Below are 21,407 nucleotides of genomic sequence, written 5' to 3' on the forward strand. Positions count from 1 at the left end.
ATGACATTTTATTTTGCTTATTCTACATGGAAATTCCTAACATCAGCTCTTGCTCAAAGACATCAGTCCAGGCTCTGCTGTTTCTTTTCAAACTTTCTTTACTCCTCTCTTCTTTTTCTTGTTATATCTTTTTATCTCTTCACTGGAATGTGGATTTCTGTGGATGCCTAAGAAGAGATAAACACCCAAAATCTGAGCTTTTATTTTTTCCTTCTGAAAAAATATGAATACTGAACATTCTAACAAGACTTTTCTTTCTCTCTCTCTCTCTCTCTCTCTCTCTCTCTCTCTCTCTCTCTCTCTCTCTCTTTTTTTTTTCCTTAAATCACTTCAGAGTCATAGTTAATCAATAGTTTGTTAATAACAAGCACTCCATGGCTGCCCTGATACTTCAGGGAAGCTCTAAGGGAACCTTCCATAGATAACTGTCAAAATAATTACGTCATAAATATGTTTAAATCAATTTATTTCTGGCAAAGTGGCCACTATGCTCTGGAGGTTCCATCTAAAAACACAGTGCTTTTTAGTCCAGACTACTTGTACACCTCAATCTGACCGTTCTCTTAAGAGCTTTCTTGGAGAAGGTCCAGAGCTCTCAACACCTTGAAGGGCTGAGCTCAGACACAGAATTATTTCCCTGAAGAGGCAGCACTTAGTGAAGCCATAAAAGAAACAATTCAGGAAAAAAACTATGTGGCAGTATGAAAAGAAAAGAAAATTAACAAAGCACAATAGTACATCAGTTGCATACCTTCAGAGACAAGTAAACAATACATTACAACCAGCAATTAGCAACCAATTGCTGCCTTTCCAACCAAAGGGAAAAGGCTTTGCTGTTAGAAGGGAGGGTCTTATGACACCACATGTGTTTTCATGGATTTGAAACCCAGAAAGGATTATTAGATCTTCTAGTTTTACTTCCTTCATAGCACAGGCCATAAAAATTCATGCTCGTCCTCCCATTCAGTAATGACTTGTGCACTGGCAAGAGCAGTGTGCTCCCCAGGGGCACCTCCGGCCCTAGTCTGAAAACTTCAGCAGGGGAAAAAGGGGGTCTCTTGGCCCTTACAGTCTTGTTACAGTCCATCCATTCCAGCAAAGGCTTACCAGCCCACACTTGCACTCCAAGACCAACATTACGTTATCCAGTGACATATAATTATACACGACAGCTCATGATTCATTAGTTGCTTCAAGTGTTCCCAAATCTATCTTGGTTTCGTGCCACTGCTGACGATGACAGCGGCTCCCAGCTGGACAGGACACTCCAGCAGTGCTTTCCTCTACTACACATACTGCAATTTGGGAAGACCCAGCCAGGTTGAAAATTAGTTTATGGCAGCTACAATACTTTTGTCTGTCATTTCTGCCTAGAGAAAGGTAGACATTTCAGTGTCACAAATTTTAAATTCTTTGGAGTCACAAAGAAAATTATTCTGTACTTCAGCTGACTCCATGGAAGACACCTCAGGGTGCAGCTTACCCAAGGAAAGGGGGAATATGAGATTACAGCATCAGATATGGTACTAGACAGGCCAGAGCATCAACACCTTACTGTGTTCTTTAGTGTTGTTCCCAGCAAGTTTAGGGATTGCTCCAGTGCATATGAAAAAACACCCTTTTTTGAGTGTAAAAATTATGTTATTTTCTACCCAATCAGAAAGAAACAACTTGGAGAAAAGGACATAACCATATTTATCCCATAAAAGAGCTTTGCTGTAATCATGCATGTAAGCTTCCTTGAAGGAATTTTATTTTCTCTTTTTTTTTCTTTTCTTTTTTTGTGTGAATAGTAGCTTCTAAGCTTATAAAAGGCATGAAAAGACTCTCTGTTTCTTTCCAGGCTATATAAAATAGAAGCCTCAAAACACATTTGCTTATCAGCTTAATAATAGCCCCTATATAAGGTGCACAACCATGTTCTATTTCTGTTGTAGAGGGAATTCTTTTTTAGTAATACAGGAATCACATCTGTAAATGAGCACTTTTAATCTTGGGGATGCAGAATTCCTTGCAGTTGGAGAGGAAAGATTGCTTGATGAAACCATGGAGGGAAATAATAGTCAGACAAACTCCTTGGACTAAACCACTAGTGCCTGTTCCGTACAAAAATGTTGCCTGGTAGAGCTACATATACATCGCCCATGGTCTGAGATTGTGTTCTACCCCTCCCACATTTTTGCAATAGTGCAAATTCAGAGTTTGTCCCACTCTTTAATAAATGTTGTTGAGATCTGTGCATACACAAGATGAAATGGAAACAATGGCAGCAGCAAAAGATGTCCAGGCCCCAGGGGAATTTTCCTGAAAGTTAAACAAGAGGTTTCATTGTTCCTACATGGAGCATATCAGAGTAAACTCTAGGAAAAAGTAGTTTAGCTCTCAGAGAGCAAGTACAGACTTTCAAAAGAGAAAAAGGAAGACAATATGAAGGGAAAAAAAAAAAAAAAGAAACTAATTTGATTAATTCAAGGCACAGTTAGACATTTTTCTCACAGGTAAGAACTCACCAGTCTCAAAGACAGGTCTTCTCTAATGCTTGGCTTTTATTGAGTTACACAGGTTGCTCTGCACTTTGCAGCAGTTACATTGCTTGTGTCAGTAGTACAAAGAAAGTTGGAGGCTTAGGTAACCCAGCCTGACTTCCTAGTAACAGCCCAACAGCAACCACACAGTGTCTGCGAAACATCCAGGAGATGCCAGACAAATTATCTCCAAGGTTTTTCCAAAACAAAAGAGAATCTTTAAAGACATTTTATTATCCATAAACAGTTCTGAGACAGATAGCAATTTAAGGAAGACAAGCAACTTCAGAAAGAGTGGAAATTCTGAATTCATGCCCAAAATTAAAATAACTTTTTAATAACTTGCCCTGAAAGAGGAATTAATGAAAGCTCTTTCACATTTTTACATAAACCCAGACTCTGGCAGATGTGAGATAGATTACTACATACAACATAAACAGTATTTGGTCTTTTATGCTGGCAGCAGGGAGTGTACATCTCTGTACTTGAACAAAAGACCATTTCTAGCTCATCAGAGGATGTAAACAACCCTGGTCTCCAGCCACACTCCAGGAACCCCCAGGAATACCTGGGCAACCTTTCTACCAAACCCTAAAACCAAGGTAAGGGGCAGGTGGGGGGACACAGCAGGAAGCCTGGGGCACCGTTTGGTCTGAACACCAAGATTCATCAGCAGTGTTTGCTTTTCTGAAGGCGGAGGACTGCCAGCCCCTGCCCAGCTGAGCTCTTCAAGCTGTAGCTAGGAGACTGCCTCCAGCACACTAAAAATACATCCCCTGCACCAGTCAGTGACAGTTTGTTTGCAAGTGAGGGGAGAGGCCCTGGATGCTGCTGGACCCTGGCTGCAGCAGCACAGGGAGATGGCCACCAGCAGAGCCCCAGTCCAGCTTGCATCATCCCACCCCAGCAAGGGCTGCCAAGGCTGGTCCCACTCCTGCTTCGTGCACCACTGCTCTCACTCAGGTGCTGCTGACCCAAAATGCCACCAGCAGATCAGTGGCAACCTGGGACATCATACTTGGCTTAACCACTGCTAGAAGGTTGCAAGCAATACAGGTCCTCTGTCCCTCCATCACCAGGCTGGAAGCAATGCCCTGGGGAGCCCTGTGGCAGCCACACATCCCATTTTCAGACAAATATGAAAATGGTTGAAGCTGATTTTGTATCTCCAAACCTGAGCGACGTGGTATGTTGCTGGGAGTTGGACTGTGTGTGGTCAGGAGTGGGGTGACAGGTTCATTTGGGTCATCAGCTAGTGAGATGTGCCTTGTTTACACTGAAAACACAACTCTAGGGTGAAAAGCATGCTGAAATGTATGCCAGAAGAGAGAGGTCACTTATTACCAATTATTCCCTGTTAGTGCTGCCCTGCATATTGTGCCAAGCTAAAGGTAAAACCTAGAGTAAAAAATTACAGGGTTCTGCACAGAGATTTCACTGTCTCCAATTTCTGCAGATATCTGTGGCTATTCCTAAATTCCCATCCACATTCCAATGGCACACAGTTGCAACACAGGAATATTTGTTTTGGGGAACTGTGCTTTCATAGTACAGCAGGAGCACTGAGCAGAGGAGCTATGAGGAGCTGTATGTGCCATAACCACAAAAGCACCTTTGATGAACTGGATCTCTTGCATTTGCATATTTATGATTAAATGTAGTCAGAAAAAAAATGTAATTTTCTTAAACTAGAAAAATCTGTATCTCCAGTGCAACATTAGTATCCATGGAGATACAGCACAGAAAGCTATTCTAGTGTTGGTTTATGACATCTTCGTTCAAAACAGCAGAGAAGCACAAGGACTAATACCAGTTTAGTTGCTTTTAAATGAATATATTAATGTACCACAGCACTTTGTGCACGTGGATGCATATGGCCACAAAGTCACCTTCCCCCTCTTCTCCTTCTGTCCTCAAGACTTTCTTCTATGCTTAATTTTCATTGGTATTACTATCAATAATTCTTAATATATCACCTTACAGTGATCAATGGAAGTTTAACATCAATCTGTTTTAGCTATTGTTACACCTTGGAATGAGCCTAGCAGCATTTAGGTGGGATCTGGGTTTGCAGGAGCACAAAAATAGGCTTGCAAAGAGGGAGTAGATAATGGAACACCAGGTAATCATTTAAAAGATCACAGATTGCACACATTTATTTGAGAGACAGCACTGAAACATGGGAGGGGCCTACTTAGTGTTGTCTTTTCCTTTGTGTTTCCTCTAATATCCTGATCCCTTCAAGCTGTTAGTCATAAGAAGAGCTTTATTAAAGTTACTGAAGATATTATAAAAGAAAAATAAATACAGTGACCTGATAGAGCAAGAGCTGGCAGAAGTTTGGAAAGCCCGCATGTTGTTTTCCTTTTGAAATCTTGGCAGGCATGTAGAGCACTCAAACCTGCTCCCACAGCCTAGTTGTCATTCCCCATCCTGTGGTAGCTGTCTTTATGATACACCAAGTATGGTCCTGAGATTTTTATGAGTTTTACAAAATGTGTTGCACAACCTGGAGACAAAAACATATAAAGAATACATTAGCTGCGTAGATGGTTTTGCAGACAGCGGCTCCCCCAGACAACCACGTGGCTGTTTACAGTAAACTGTATCATCTGTTAATCAGGCATCTGTCTGAAGCAAGACTGGAGGCCACATCCTGGTCCCCCAGCAGTGCAGAAGGCTGGCTTCTCCCTAACCTATTGATAACCAGCTGTTTTAAGACTGGTTTCTAACGCGCTACAGGGCTTTATCAATCCCAGACAAAGCTGTGTTTGAAAACACCTTTTCTCAAAGACTGACGTGTCCCTGATCCTTCATGTCAAAATCATCCTTAAAAGGACAACTGAAAATGTTTATTGGATTCCTTGTATTTGGGGTTAACCAAGAGGGAGTCTAAAAAGCACATTTGAATCTTTTCTATACATCTAACTAGTTGGCATTTTCAGCCAGATTTGCCAGGGTGACAGTAATAGCTCCTTCTAGCCTTACTGTCAGCATTGAACTCAGTAGTCCTGCTTGTGTGGTCAGGTCGACCAAGTTCAACACTCATTATAGAAACTGGTTGTCAGCTCCTTGTTTGTACAGCTGCTTGAGGTTTGTTCTCCAGTGTTTTGGGGGTCGGGTGTGTTCTGTTGATGAGCTGTGAGTGCCAGCACCCTGTCTTCATTGGGGAGCATGGAAGGATGCTAGCTGCAAACTCCTGCAGAGACACTTGCCCAATGGGCAGCACACGGCTGCCTGCTACACTGCCATCACCACTGGTCTAGACACAGGGATGTCAGAAAACTTGCAGGATCACCTAGGAATCTTAACGGGGGAACACAGATGCAGAACAGCAGCTTCTCCAAATGTTCAAATGACATTTCTAGCAACACCCTGCTGGGTTATTTTTGTATGCTCCATGTCCATATCTGTGTACACATGAAAGTGTATATTCATGCATATTGTTTAATAATATTCTTGGAATAAATATCATCAATACATATCGACTCTTCAGCTATCTCACTTTTAGGTTATGCACATATATAAAAATATGCTTTTATGTTTCTCAGTCTTTGCTTTTTAATTTGGGCCCTTCCCTTGTTGCTCCTGTTTTCTATTTTTCTTTCAGCACTGTTCTCTGACATCCAGCTGTAACACAATTCCTTAGCTCTTAACAAACCCTTTAAGAACACTTTGTATTGCAGTTAGATTTGGTTTTGGCTTTTCTTTTTGTTTTGTTTTGTTTTTTAATGTGGTCATGAAGAAGCCTGAGGACTTTCTGAGCTTCATCAGTAACAATTACAAAAATCTCTGAAGCTGGTTGAGGTGGGCCCATCCCAAGCAGTAGGAGAATTGCCTTTTCACTCACTCTGAGCTTGAAACCAAGTACGGATTGCAAAGGTAACGACCCTTTCTGCAGCCATATCCCCATAAGGAATACCTGCTTAAAGAAGAAAAGGTAAGGGCTGATTCAGTGCAGCTCCTGAGCAGACTGAGCAATGCATTCCCTGTGCAAGGTTTGCACACCCTTGGTGAATCACATGAATGTTTCCTGTGCAAACACTGTCCTTGCAACATTTAACACAAAGAACAATTATCCTTTGATGCATAGCATGTATTTTTTCAGTGCAATCCCTGAAATAAATAGCCATCCATGCCTCAGAGTAAGACCAAAGAGTTTTTGTTGGACAAAACATTTGAGAATATAATAATTATAAATGAAGTGACTAGGATATCTTCCACAAACTGAAAAAAAACCCCAACAAAACAAAACAAAAAAACAAACACACAAAAAAACCCCAACCAACTAACAAAAAAACTAACAAACTAAACAAAATTGAAAACAGTCAATCAAAAAAGCTCCAAACAGACCCCAAATGAAAGATAAATTAATAAAAAAAAATCTCTTGGGAAGGGCAAGTATCCAGATGATGGGGTTTTTACCTATATTAGTTAACACAATTATACAACAGCTGCAGCCCTCTCAGCAGCCCTATTCAGGACAGTGAATAAATACCTTGCAGCGCTGGTCCCCATGGGCCCAGCCACATCTCTCCTGGTGAGAGAGGCCCCACACCTATATCTTGACAACGTGATGGAAAGAAGGATATATTATACACCATGACAGCCATGGTGAAGTGGTGTTGGCCGTGACTGATTAGGAAAGGAGCTGTGTCATTCCTTATCTTGAATAACTTCTCTTACCTCACATATATTTTGTTTTATCCCTGAAAGAAAACAGTGGAGGTTGGCAGATGGACTGGAGCTCAGTTGGCTGTCCTACTTCAAGCAGCTGCAATTTCTTCTGGTCTAATTTTAACTGGATCACAGTGTGCACTTGTAATTGAAACCAGTTATTTTACTGTTAGGATATCCTACCCTGTCAAGACTGAACATCTGCTTTAATGACCCTCAAAATTACCTTCAAGTCTATGCAAAACAACCTTTTCCTGTGCTTTTACTTCCATTTTTACCATGTCTTCCCAGCAAAAAACACTGGTTTCAAACCCACAGTCTTATGGAAAAATATCTTTAACAATACATAGTTTTTTGATTCATATGTCTCTACCTATTGCCAAACATTTTTATTAGAAATCCATACCATTTCAATAAAGAAATATGACTAATATATACAGGATATCTCTAACACCTGCCATAAGAAAAATGAATTGATGAACTAACCCATATTTTTTGTGCTTTTCTACTACACAAGCCAAGTTTCAGCTTTCAAAATAAGTAGAGATGGGCCAAACATCATTTAAGTATGTTCAATAATATGCATGCAAAAAATAGACACATATTTTTTTCCCAGACTCTATTCATAATGGTAAGTGATTGACTTAAAAGCCCAGTTCATCAAAGCTCAGTTTCTCACCTGCTCCTTATGAGGAGACTCCCTTTGGCTTTCAAGTTCTCATCCTGGACCAAAGGTTGCAGATGGCTCTATTGATGTTTATAAAACATCAGTGCGTGATTTGGATGTTCTTGGAAGTAATATGACCCAAATCATCACCAGCTTTTGCCTACGCAACAAGGCTTTTAAAATCAATGCTTTACTTTCTACAGAGAAATTGGCAACATCCAGAAAAAAAAACCCAAACCATAACACTAAAATTCATAAGTTGAGACTTGCAAGCTTAGCAGGTGAGTGTGTACCTGCTCTTGTCAACGTGCAATTGAGGGCAAAACAAGGATTTGCATACTCAGTCTGTGAGAGCTCATATCCTCAAAATTAATCTTATCAATTCAGCATTGTAATTTATTTTTCAGGTACTGACTTTAAAAAAGGGCTAGAAAAAAATCCTAAAAAGTGGCAAAAGGGTAAGCAAACATGTATTAGGTAATTTGAATTTCCAGTCAAAATATTAGTATTAATTAATTAAAGTTAACTTAGAATTATAATAAAGACATTTCACTGGCAAAGAGTATTGTAGGCTGCTGTATACTATATTTCTGGACAGAAATGTTTCCAAATAAAGCTAATGAGGTTTAAATTATGAACTTGTAGAAGCAGCAGGGAGTTTAAGAAAAACAACACATTGAATCATGTTTTCCATTTGCACTTCTAATCACAGATTTCAGAAACAGAGTCCTTGTAGTGATAGCAATGTTACCCTGAGAAATTCTTATTAGAATTCAGAAAACCAGCAGTGCTTCAGTCAAAACACTGCAGAAGTACCAAAACTGAAAAGAAAGTTTACTTTGTTCACCACAGCAAGAAAGGGATAGAAAAGCCCCAAGGAAAATACATGTTTATTCATAAAACCAAATTATATGAACTTAAACAATTAAGTGGTAGTTTAGAAGCACTAACTTCAAGCCAAAGTGCTACAATGGTGTTTCGCTGCAGATTCATTAGTTGGCACTAAGCTTCGATTACTCGTCTTCAGGGACCAGCCTTCATCAATTAAAAATGATGCACATCCCTTTGTCTGAATTACTGCTCATTTTAGGGACAATCCATCCATCCAGAGGGAAACTTATCCATCTAGCTTTTGACAAGATTTTTTTTTTTAATTCTCTAATCTGATTTGCCAACATCAGGCGGGAAAGTTCAATAATTAAATGTGTATTGATTAGGATAACCATGGCTACATTTGTTGCAATCTGCTGTGCTATGGAGGGGATAGCAAAGGTTTCCTACTATTCATCTGGACATCTTTCACTCCTGGGGAGAGTGCTCCACCATTCTCTGCTACCTATTCTTTGTTTGATAATTAGGCAATGACCCACATACTAGGATTAATTCTGAGTTTTTCAGCAGATGCTGGAAAATTTGGCTTAAATTGTCTATCCAAACGTTATCATTCCACATGTTTATGGGAAGGGAGGACAAACCTGCATGTTGGGGTATCACAGAACAGGCAGTGACACAAAAATGAATGGAGCATGAAATTAAATTTTAGAACTTGTGCAGTGTTTTCTACTGCAGCAATAGTCAGGTAATGAAACTCCCTAGGTTCAAGGTATCAAATGATTTCTATAACCCCACATATTTAATCCTGGAACACAGCTAGGTAATGATTAAATTTGCCAGAAGATCCAGAAGAAGGTACTTAGATTCAACAAAGCAGTCAGGAGGTTGAAGACATTTCAAACCTTGAAATAGGCTGGAAACGTCTGGTGCCCAAGCAAAGGAGTTTCATTCTTACATAAAGAGACAGGAAAACTATTTGTGGATTGGAGAAAACACCTGTTTAATACCATCACTGGAGGAACCTGAACAGGGCTTTTGGAAAAGGGCACTCATTACAAAGTTCATACAGTAATTTTGAAATTCTGGTTTGTGCAAGTAAGACTGAACAAGGATTTCTTTTTGGTTTTATTTTTAAAACAACTACTTCTATGAACTTTTACTTGGCTCTCATTTTTATCTCATTCTCAATTCAGTAAGATGGTTGCAGGTCATGCGGTCTTTTCAAGGAAAGCTTCTAGCTATGTGATCCAGTCCCCTAGACATCTTTCAGTGCACACACAGCTTTCACAGTCTCTTGAGCTTCTAATTTGTTTCATTTACTTTTTTACTAATGATAAACACAACCCTATAGTGCAACTTTATTAAATACATTTTGAGAGAAATGTGCCAAATGTAAAAGCAAGAAAATATAGCAGAGTTGATCCAGGATAAAGCATGGGTTTCTTGAAATAGACATCTTGTTCATATAAAAGTTGCAGAATTTATTTGTTCATTTGGACCATCTTTTCCTCAAATGGCTGAAATGTTACTCCAGCAGATAATAAATCTCTTGATTCTCTTGTCTGGTCAATCACATACTTAGTCTGGTATTTATTCCTGCAACTATAGTGACTAAATACAATCATTGCCCAGAATCACGAAACTGAAATTGCATCCTCCTTTGTCATTACCGAAAAATGCAGCAATTAGAAGTAGACTTTTAAAATAGTGACTTTTTCTCTTCCTGCAGTTTACAAAGCATACCCAGCAAGTTTGGGGCAATGTAAAGTGATGCACAAATAACTTCTGATCTGGATTCTCTCATATGCCATGTTTACTATCACCAAGGGATTAGGTTCCAAAAAATAGCCCCAGTGAAATTTGTAGCATTTCAACAGCACATAGCATGCATGTCAGTGAAATGAAATGCCAGTGCACCCAGCAGTGACATGTCCCAGCTGAAAATGCCTTCTGTGATATGCATGTTACTTCTCTGAAAGCCATGCCAAATGTTATAAAATGCTGAAGCTGTTTTGTCACATGAAGCCAAGCCATTCCTATTCAGCAGTGTTTTTGACACAGGACATTCGGAAAAAGCTAAACAAAATGCAGAAAGTTTTTTTCCTGCATGTAGGTGGCTGTTGCTGCTTGTGTTCCTTTTGTATCTTTTCTGACTTACTTCACATGGTAAATATACTGACACTGCCCTGGTTCTCTGAACAGGTATAATCCAGACATTGATCTGAAAAACTAGAATTTGACAGGGGAGGTCACAAAACAACAACACAGTCCCCAGTGATACAGTTTGCATTTAGTCATGAGCTATTTGAAATAGGCATTCAATGGCATCTATCTGAACAGCTCCTTGTTAACATCTGAAGAAGCAAACAAACCATCTGAATGGTGTGTCATTCACTCACAAAATATGCTTCCTTGATCAAGTGACACTTCTTTCACTTATCAGGGTACAGGTTTGTATGTGCACTTCTGGCAGCTCTTCCCCCCATGTGCTCAGAAGAGGCTGTCCATAAATGAGGCATGGTCTTTAGAGTCTGTGCTCTTCAGAGGAGGAGCCCTGATGCCCTGAGGGTTTGCGGCATCGTCGAGCAAGAGCCACCGACTGAAAGGATCATGCTTCCCTAATAAAATTTTTAAAAAGCAATAAAAGAAAATTTACAGTGTGGAGAAGACTTAGAGGTTCAGTGGGAAAGGCTCTGCATGCCAGGAAGTGCAGGCGAGGTCCGCATGGCACAGCACGGCAGGGCTTTGCAACAAGGATAAGCCAGGAGAAAGGAAAGGTGGAATCTCCAGGAGGTACTTTAAAACAAGATCCTCAGAGCTGCAGATTTGTTATGGGAAGAAGGAGGTTTTGATTGTATCACATCCAAGCCTGTTCGTGGTTTAATCCCCCACTGTCAGGACCTGACTCCAGCCACCCCTTCCTGGAGGAGGTGGTGTTTCTTGACACCGACACGCCGCTTGCAGAACAAGGGCTGGGATTCAGCCTCCCGCAGTAAATCACATCCCCCGCAGCTCCCTTCAGAGATGTGCCTTAGGAGATAAGAGGGCCCGGCATCTGCGCCGGCTGCCGGGAGGCCGCCCGCCCGGGCCCACCGCGGCTGGGGGAGCTGGGTTAGCAGCCATCAGCAGGGGAAGAGCCAGGCATGGCCAGGGATGCCTGGCCCTAGGACCGCAGCAGCGCCCGTTCCAGGCTTTGCTGAAGGCCCGGAGAGACACACCCATGGCAGAGAGACCCCTTAGGTGTAAAGGGGAGGAGATATTGGTTCTTGGCAATTGCAATAGCCTGTGTACTCAGGGCAGGCTCTGTCTTCCATGCTGCTGCAAGTTTTGTGGCTGTTTTCCCTTTGCTTACTTAAAGTGAACATTTCCTGTTTGTGGTGTTGCTTCAGACAGGAATTCCCTCATTTTGCCTTATCTGTCTCCCAACTATACGGAGGTGGCAGAAGGGGTCAGTCTGACATTTTTCAACATGAGACTTTTTGTTTTGATGACCTGCTGACATTCTCTGCAGATCCTTTGCCACCAGGACAATCATCTCTGCTGTGTACAGAGCACATTCCCTCTGCGGAGACCAGTGGGCTTCACAAGCTCTTCCAAATTAAGCCCCCTGACACCCTTGCTAAGCACTGTTATCCTGAGTCTCCAGAGGAACTTTTAAACAGAAAGAGATTAAATAACTTCTTCAAGGTCACATAGCAAGTGTGTGACAAAGCTGGGAAAATAACATAAATTACTGCAACTCACCATCCTTTGTCTCCATTAGCTTCCGCCTTTTGTTGTTGTTGCTATTAATAAACACAGACAGCATTACAGCAGGCACAGTTTCCAATGAGGAACAGAGACCACTGCTCCAAGTATTGTAAAAAATAAAGATTAAAGGATGGTTTGTGTGTTGAAGAGGTTGAAATCCAAAAATAAGCATTTCAGTCTTTGCTGGGACAATCCTGTCCAATCTTGAGACTTTGACTAGCCAGTCACTCAACATTTAACAAATGCAGCTCTCTGTATGAGGAAAGCCATGGATCCCTCCTGTATAGAGGAGGCAGGGTGCCAGGCACACGAGGGGCACTGAATTTTGGCTTATTTTATTTTCTATCTTGTATTAAAAAACACAAAAAGCAGACAGGATTTTTGCTCATTTCCTGCAAATGGAGCTGAGGGGGAAATTTACTATTAGCACTGACTGACCTATGAGGAGCGCACACACACAGCTGAGCAGGACAGTGCTGAAAATTCAATTCAATAGCAATTCCAGTACCAGCCAAGCCTGATCTAAAGCCAATATTACAATGTGCAGTGCTGCCAGGTTCAGGCCTGGCTGCCTTTACAGATTGGTCACAGGTTTCTCTCCAGTTATGAAACAGCTTCCAAACTTCAGACGTGAGTGCAATGTGCTGACTCATTGCCAGGTATGTCATGCACAGGACAATAATGTCCAGGAAGTACAAGAATCTGGATTTATTTTAAAACTTATTTTTATTTAACACTTCTTAAGCACAATATATAGCAATAAGTTTCTGCTTTTTCAACTCCTCCTGTATCCTGAGCTACAGACTAGGTGATCAGGCAATGAGTAACTCCAGGCACTGAATTTACAGGGAAATTGTTGCACTTTTCAAGTGGTTAAAGTCATTAACTCATACCTTATTACAGCAGCTGAGGCGTGCAATAATCAGCCCCAAAAGTATTGCTCTTTGGGTCTTAATGCTCAATTGATTTTCTGGAATCCACATCAAGAGACAAAGGAATGAAACCACAATAAGAAGAACCAGGGGAAGTGTTGTTGTGTTTCCTTTAATTTCAGTTTTGGTTTATCAGAATTATAAATACTTTAACAAAAAACAATGCAAGTCAAACCTTGCTGCCAGTCCAAATTGTTGCTCAGTTTCCATTGACTCAAATAGAATTAATTGCAAAGGGCAGAGCACAAGTTCACCTACTCCAGCATGAGTCTCCAAAAGTACCCAGCAGTGGATGCCCAGGAAACAGTATCTGGATGGGGCAAGCACAGAGTGGTGCTGTTTCAGGATATCCCCAGAGCTCAGTCTCTGTGAATCAGAGATGGTGTCTTTCTGTCTAGTATCCCTCAATGGCCTTTTATTCCATGAATCTATCAAGCCCTTCTTGAACCAGTCTTGAATGTCCACAGCATTCTGTGACATGAAGATCAGTGATTTAACCCTGCAGGATGCTGAGAAGTGAATCCTTCCATTTGTTCTGTACTTGGCAACTGCCAGTTTTCTTTGGTGTCGTGACTTTCTCTTCAGCTGTGTATTACTGGGGCATAGCTGAGAAAAACTATGCAGTAGTTGTCCAGCCTCCAAAGATCAATGGTGTTCCTTTTTGAAAGGTAACAAGTGCTAGTTTGAGTGTTTATTGGAAAAAAAAAAAAAAAAAAAAGGACAAAATGCACTTGTGCATTTTGCACAGGCTTACAGAAGGGGTTTTATGTCTGAAACATAACAGAAAACCCTTACCAAAAAGCTCCACTTCAAAGCAGTGCAGACGTGCAAGTTTCTGGAGAGGGCTCAGCCTCCTTTACTAAAACAGCTGCAGAGGAATGTTATCAATGTAAGCTTGGGAAACAAATATGCAACTCTGTATTAATGATCCAAGTGCAGTACTCCTGAATTTTCCTACTGCTTACGAGGCCAGAGTGTGCCTTTCTGGTTCTCTAGTCCAATCACATGGCTATGAATCTTAAAACAGTGTTTCTGTCATCAAGCCCACATTTTCTTTTAGAGATAAAATAAGTTCATGCTAATAGGGAATTTAAGAACACTCTCTTGGGTGCCAACAAACTGTAGTTGAGAGAGACAGAGACAATGCTCTGCTTTATTTTAAAAAATTATAATCACTTATAAGGAAAATGTAATCAGGAAAGTCAGAAAATTATTAAACAAATGGAAAAGGAAGAAAATTGACAGCATCAAATATCATGGTACAGTGGGAAGTGAATAAGGCAGGAAACAGGACACAAAATTAAAACTATTGTAAAAAATAGACTAGGGACTAAACAAAATTTAAGTGTAACTAAAATAAAAAAAATCCTAACAATTATTTTAGTACAAGAGGGCAGAGTACTTAATAAATACTTCTGGCCCTGTGGTTGGGAAAAATACAGATTTATATATACGATAAAATATTTTGCATACCAGCTATAACCATTCCTGAAGAGGATGCTAAACAGCAGATTGCAAATGAAGATTTAATACCAACAAAATCAAATAATTCCCATGGGTGAATTTTAAAAGAGCCAGACAAGGTTCTCTTTAATATCCATCATAATTTTTAGCAAGTTTTGGAACATCTAGTAATTGCAGAGGATTGAAAGAAAGCTGACTTTGTGACAACACATCAGAAGTATAAGCAGACATTCTGAGCAATCACACTTCCAACAGTTGGCTCCTCCAACCAGAGGGGTGTGTAAATGGCCTACAAAGGCTATTTAAAGGTAATTAATTAAGCAGAAGGCCACTATCAGAGTATCAGAGTTTGAGGCACCAGAAGGGTCCATCTAGCACAGTATCAGGTCCTAGTGAGCCCATCTCAGGCTGTGCATGTGTTTAAATAAAGCTTTGTGAAGGCTATTGAGGGAAACCAATATGAAGACAGTATTTGCAAATATGCTACCAGTTGCTCTAAGGTTTATTTATTGCTCCTTTTTTTATGGATTCTGTATGTGCTTTGAGCAATGAACATGTGACAATGTAGTTTGATCAGGGTTATGCTCTTTTACTAGTTTAGTTCAAAACATACTGGTTTATAGATGATCTTTGCATGTGCTTAACAAATACTGCTTAAACCTACAAAATCTCCTTTTGACCAGCTGTGTATCCCACAGTGAAGAGAGAGGAAGACTATTTAATGAGGTCCAGTCCAAACAATCAAATCCCAAATAACTGTTGATTAGCACCTATGTCATGCACTGTCTATGCACATGAAATATGCATGAACTGTGTTTATGTTGCAAAACTGAAAATTTACTTTTCATTTTCTAACCACCACCATATGGCCAGTTTTTGGTAAATTATTAGCTCAATATGTTCTAAAACATTATTTTGCTTTATTTACCTAATCCTTTGTTCATTGATAGTTTTCTAATAAAACGCAGTCTTTCAAATTTGGTTTTAAAATAAACAATTTCTTTAAAATATGAAAAGTCTTTAAGATTTGTGGTGATGCGGCCCATGGATATACCTTCAGAATTTCTCTTTTGTCATAAAGATTAATAGACTTTTTGAAATAACTCTATATGAGAGAAGGAATATTAAACCTCAGCTGGCCAGTGCTTGTTATAAACAGGTCTGATTTCAGCAAATACTTGAGTTTTCTATATGTTACTTAGTGAAACAAGTGTTTCTCCTCCTTTAGTTCCTGGATGGTTTACATCCCTATTATAGAGTAAACAGGATTTTTGCTTGTTTAATACACGCAGAAGGAATGTAAGTGCGGAGTCACCAGGCAGCATTTGTCAGGTACACAGACTGGAGGTTTAAGACACAAGGCAACTCAGCCTCAGCCGTTGATATCAATGGAGGAAGTATTACCCTAAGAAAATGCAAGTCAATTAATCTATCAGCTGCTTCTGACACTTGGTTCCTCCCTCCATTTCCTGTTCGCTCCTGCTCCGCTGACCTCCGAATCCCCTTGTTTCCTATCTTGCTGACTTCTTTTCAGCATCCTCATCTCTGTTATCTTTAAGCATTCTGCTGCTGGCCCTCCTTCCTTGTTTTCTGTATGTCATTTCTAAGAGACCATTTCTCAGTGAGAGCCTAATAACCATAATGTAAAGGGGAAAGCAGCAAAAGGTGAACGAAAAATCATTAAAAACATACATGTTGGTCTGATTCCTGAAAACCCCCAAAGGTGAGAATATCTTTACAACTTAGAATGAACTTTGTGGGAACAGCATTTTAGCAAGAACTGAAGAAGCAAGCTATGTCTAAAAATGCAGATGGCTGAATTAATTTCTTCAGTTCTTTTAGTAGCTAAAACAGCCACAGAAAAAGTTCAGATATTTGGCAGCATTTGGAAAGTCAGATCTTATTACATGGATATTTTGAATGACTCTAAATGAAAATGACTGAAATACTTTATATTTTAAACATGAATTTTAAAATTTGGCCTTTTTAAAGGATACCATTTTAAAGGCAGAAATAACTTAGCAATTAAATGTCCAGTGAAATTTCTAGCCAATCTAAAACAAAGCTGGACACTGCTCAGCTACAGAACAAAATATTTCAAATCTATGCCTGGCACTAACTATAAACACGCTCTGTGTCACTGAAATACAAAGAATTCTTAGATTTAAAAAGAACACAATTTGACATAGTTTCCGCTACTACCATAGCAACTGATACCTAAAACTAATACAAATGGAAGAGATCAGCTGAACTGTTTAGTCCTTTTCTTTTGAGTGTTTTATTTACCCAGATGTATTTTGAGACCATTTAGCAGATAAGTTTATCCCAAGCTCTGGATAGTTCTTAATGAACTCCCAAAAATAAAAAACATCTTGTACAACCCACTTCCATCCATCATTAGTGCCATGCAGGCAAAACAGTCCATCCCCAAACCTGGGTGACAAGTGTCCCACTCTCCTACACTCCCCTCCTTTCCCCTGCCAAAGCCTAGGGAAAGCTCTGCAGCGTGCCTGGGTTACAAATGCGGTCTCCAAAGCAAAGCACAGCGTGTGATGGACTGACAGGGAGAGCTACCCTTCAGCAGCCCCTCTGATGGGGCATCCAGACAAATGTTGTGGCTGGGAAGTATAAGGAAAGCTGTCTTCTAGGCATATGAAAAGGTGGCTCAAGCTTTTCTTGACCTTCGCTATCAATGGAAAGATAAAGACATTGACTGCTGAAACCTCAGCTAGAACAATGTGGTTGGTGTGAGGTTTTTCAGTTATTTAGTATCTGTGAGTATTCAATCAAAGTGATGCACCATTTTTTTGCCTTTTTTCCCATATATTTGTTTTGGTTAAGTATCATAAACTTACAAGGAATTTTAGCAGACATCAAAAATAAGAAAAGTCACCTTGGCACTGACTGGCAGTCCCGCTAATCTGGGATCCAGTCTCTGAAATGCGCAGGTATCAAGCAACAGAGGCGAAGAAGTGCAAGACTTTTTTTTCTGTTTCACCAAACCTATTTTATATGAAAGACTAGCATTTAGAATCTCTCTAAAAATGTCCCCACTGTCACATTCTTTTAGTGTCATTTCTGTCCTTTTAGCATCCGAGTGTTAACAGCATGATGCAGCTGTGTCCACAAAATCATTCCTTCTCCTGTATAAAAGTGTGGCCTCTTCTCAGCTTTAAACTTTTTGCTGCCTCCTCATGAAGTGTCCTAATTACCTTGCCTGGTGCAGTCAGTATTTCATACACAGCAGCCACATTCCCTGTTTCCTCCTTTCTGAGCTAAATACAGAGTCCTTTTGCAGCGCTAAGGGCAGCACAACCGCAGGAGCAGCAGCTCCTCGGCCCCCTGCAGCATCTGAGGCAGCCACTGTGCTACTGCAGCATCTCTTCAAGAAGAAACATCTCTTTAAAGTTTCCTCAAGATCCATTTTCTCAACAGGATTCAGTCCTCCGTATGCATACGTCAGCCAGAAAACAGCTAATAGGCCAGCAGAAAGCAGGGATACAGTCCCTCCCCAGAAGAGAGGAAAAGTCTGCTCTCTGTGGCCTGTGGGACCCTGGGCCAAGCCTCTGGAACAGCTGTTTCTAGACATTGAGAGCACCAACAGTGATTCCAGGTTCACACAGAATACTCCAGCAAGAAGTGTCCACTCCCAGCTGACTAAGGCATCTGACCAATGAGTATTTTCCAAAATAAAAAGTTTAGCTCAGAGTTCACTGCTCATCTCTCTAAGTTCTACCAGTGTAATTTTAACCTGTTAGAATGGGGTCAGAGGTGCAGAGATCATTAGTTACCTGTGGTTGAAAACCAGAGAACTACAAATTGCTTAACAAATGGTTACTATTTTTTTTACCTTAACTAGAACTCCAAAACTGGACCTCTGTGACTGATGGCATCAGTAACTTGATTTAAATCAGTGCCCTGAAATTATATAATCTTCTTATTTTTTTATTATTAAATCAGATAAACAACAAGCAGAGTTTCACCTGACTTTCAATTCCATTTTGGAAAACATTAACAGAAAACTTGGTTTGTTCTTGTTCCCTGGCTGACTGTCAATTGTTCTTCTAAAAAGTAAGATAATTTAAAAGAAACAAAGGTATTTCTCAAGCCAGTGACAATAGCAAGGAAGTGAAAAAAGCCCAACTAGCTGGCACTCTCTGTCAGCTGTTTGCTATGCATGCTGACTAGTCACATTAACATTGGGTATCAACTATCAAAAGGTTAAAAGCATTTGTAGACAAATCCAGGATTTTGAACTCCAGCTTAAATGTCCTCCCGAAGCCCAAATGAGTGAATTTGAACAGGCATAAAATCATCCTTGAAAGGGGAAAGATGGCATGAAGATATATATATATTCAATTTTTCTTGCTTGGTTTTTGAACCTGTGATCTGTTCCTGTGCATGTGCTATGACTAGCAGTAGTTTAAATCATGTTTACATTGAAAGGAGGAAAATCTGTATTAAAATGTTTGTACATCCTTTGCTTATCTCAGAAAATAAAATAAAATACTTAGACAGCTTCAGAAAGAAGCTATCTTCACAAATCCAGCAGCTGCTATTTCTGGGAACCAACTATGGGCTGAGATCTCCTGGATGCTACTCACAGTCACAAAGTGCTTGTAGAAATTGTCTCTCCCTACTATGGGAAGATCCTGAGGAACCACTATGCTAAGAATGTTCTTAATATAACTCTTGGTTCTTGTGGCTGCAGTTTAGTGGCTAGAAACAATGAAGAGGAGCCATTAACATGTGACCAGTCAGCTCTCCACAGGCTATTGTCAAATACTCTGGGGACCAGAGCCTGGCAACCCTGTAACCCCCAATAAACCCCAAAGTCACAGTTTTCCCAACAAGCCTCATTCCAGAGCACATCAAGGAGCTGTGAGCAATTAATTATTTTGCTCTTAAATCTGGACCCAAGCTCATGCCAACCTGCAATGTAGTCACAGCAAGTACAGGTTTGCCAGGATTGCCCACACTTGTCCTCAGATTGACCCATGTGCCTCATTGCATTGCAGGAGCAAGGCAGACAAGTTAACCAAAGACCTCTTCCTGAGTCTTGGGTTTGGTGCAGTGCCCATGGGATGAACCTTTTGCTTGATCTCCACTGCCTTGAGAATGGTGGAGAATGTAGCTCCTGCAATGCTGGTGTCCTTGAACTGGCAACATGAGCATATGAAGTGTGAGTTTTAAAAGCACTTCCCTTGGCCAAAATGCCTAGAAAACTATCTTCAGGGAGCAAGGTGAAAGAAGCTTTAAAATGTCATCCAGTCTCCTTAAATTTCGGAGTTTCTGTTTATTAGCTGAAGTATTAGCAAAAACTGCTGGTGTTCTGGTTGCCAGGCATGCATGCTGGCCAGCAGGAAGGAATGCTGGTACATCAGTTGAAAGTAGAAGATCCCAAGGCTCAAATCTAAAGGCTGCAGAGACACAGGATTATATTCTGGGGAACAAATACCACATGCTTAACCTTTATTTTTACACTTTTCCTAGGAATGCATTTTAGCTGATATCAGAGACAGACAGACAAGACAGCCAGATGGAGCTCTGGTTGAACACTCATGTCCCCAGGAGGGCATCCCCAGGAGAACATGCCAGCTGGAGGAAGGTGTGCTGGGCAGCCCTCCTGGTGCTCCTTCTCCCTGGCTTTCCCAGCAGGTCACCCTGCATGTTCCTGTGCAAGCAGCATGTATGGGTTTCTTTTAAAGGGATCCGAGCTCTGGAGAGGCTCCTCCTTCCAGCATGGAGCCAGGTCACAGAAGGGGACACTCCAGGAGCGGGTGTGTGAGGCACATCACAAAGCAGCCATAGTATAGACACAGCCTGCAGGAGCTGCACAACTGATGTCAATAAGAGAAAGATCAGACCCTGGTGCCTAAAATTACTTGCTTTAAGTTAATGTTAAACATATTGCCAAAGCATCTTACACAATTTCAATTATGCACTGAAAGAATCTGCATTGTGGAGTTCAAATTTAATTATATTGTCATTTATTCCAAGGAATGCTTGTGGTTTAATCACTGTTTACATTTATTATCTTTTGGTTTACATTTTTTCCCAGATTAATAGATCATAAGATACCACCGCATCAAGATTTCACATTAAGGCAAGATACAATTTTAACATTATGTGGTAACTCTTTAAAAACCAGACAATTGTTAACCTCATCCCACTGAAATAACTCTCTGTTCCAAATTCATGTCCCTGGAAGTGCTGGAATGTCTTCATGGCTAGGTGGACTGCCAAATTGCTGACTGAGGGCTGGGGTCAGCTCCCCCACTGGTGTAACACTAATGACTCCATGGAGCCATGCCAATGGAGATTTTGGCCCTCCACATAACTCCCCCCAGGATGTTCATTGTTTGATTATATGGAACATGCACATGCTGTGGACATGTAATGTCCTTTGAATAATTCACCCCGGCAAAGCGACTTTGGGAAGCTGGCTAATGCACAGAAATAAAGAACCTGACCTGTACATTAACCTCGTGAAGGCAGTCCCAAGTGGCCGCAGAACCCTTCAGTGTAACGGGTAATTTCCATCCCAAGCCAACCACC

Source organism: Apus apus, chromosome 1, assembly GCF_020740795.1.
Source record: "Apus apus isolate bApuApu2 chromosome 1, bApuApu2.pri.cur, whole genome shotgun sequence".
In the NCBI taxonomy this organism is placed as follows: domain Eukaryota; kingdom Metazoa; phylum Chordata; class Aves; order Apodiformes; family Apodidae; genus Apus; species Apus apus.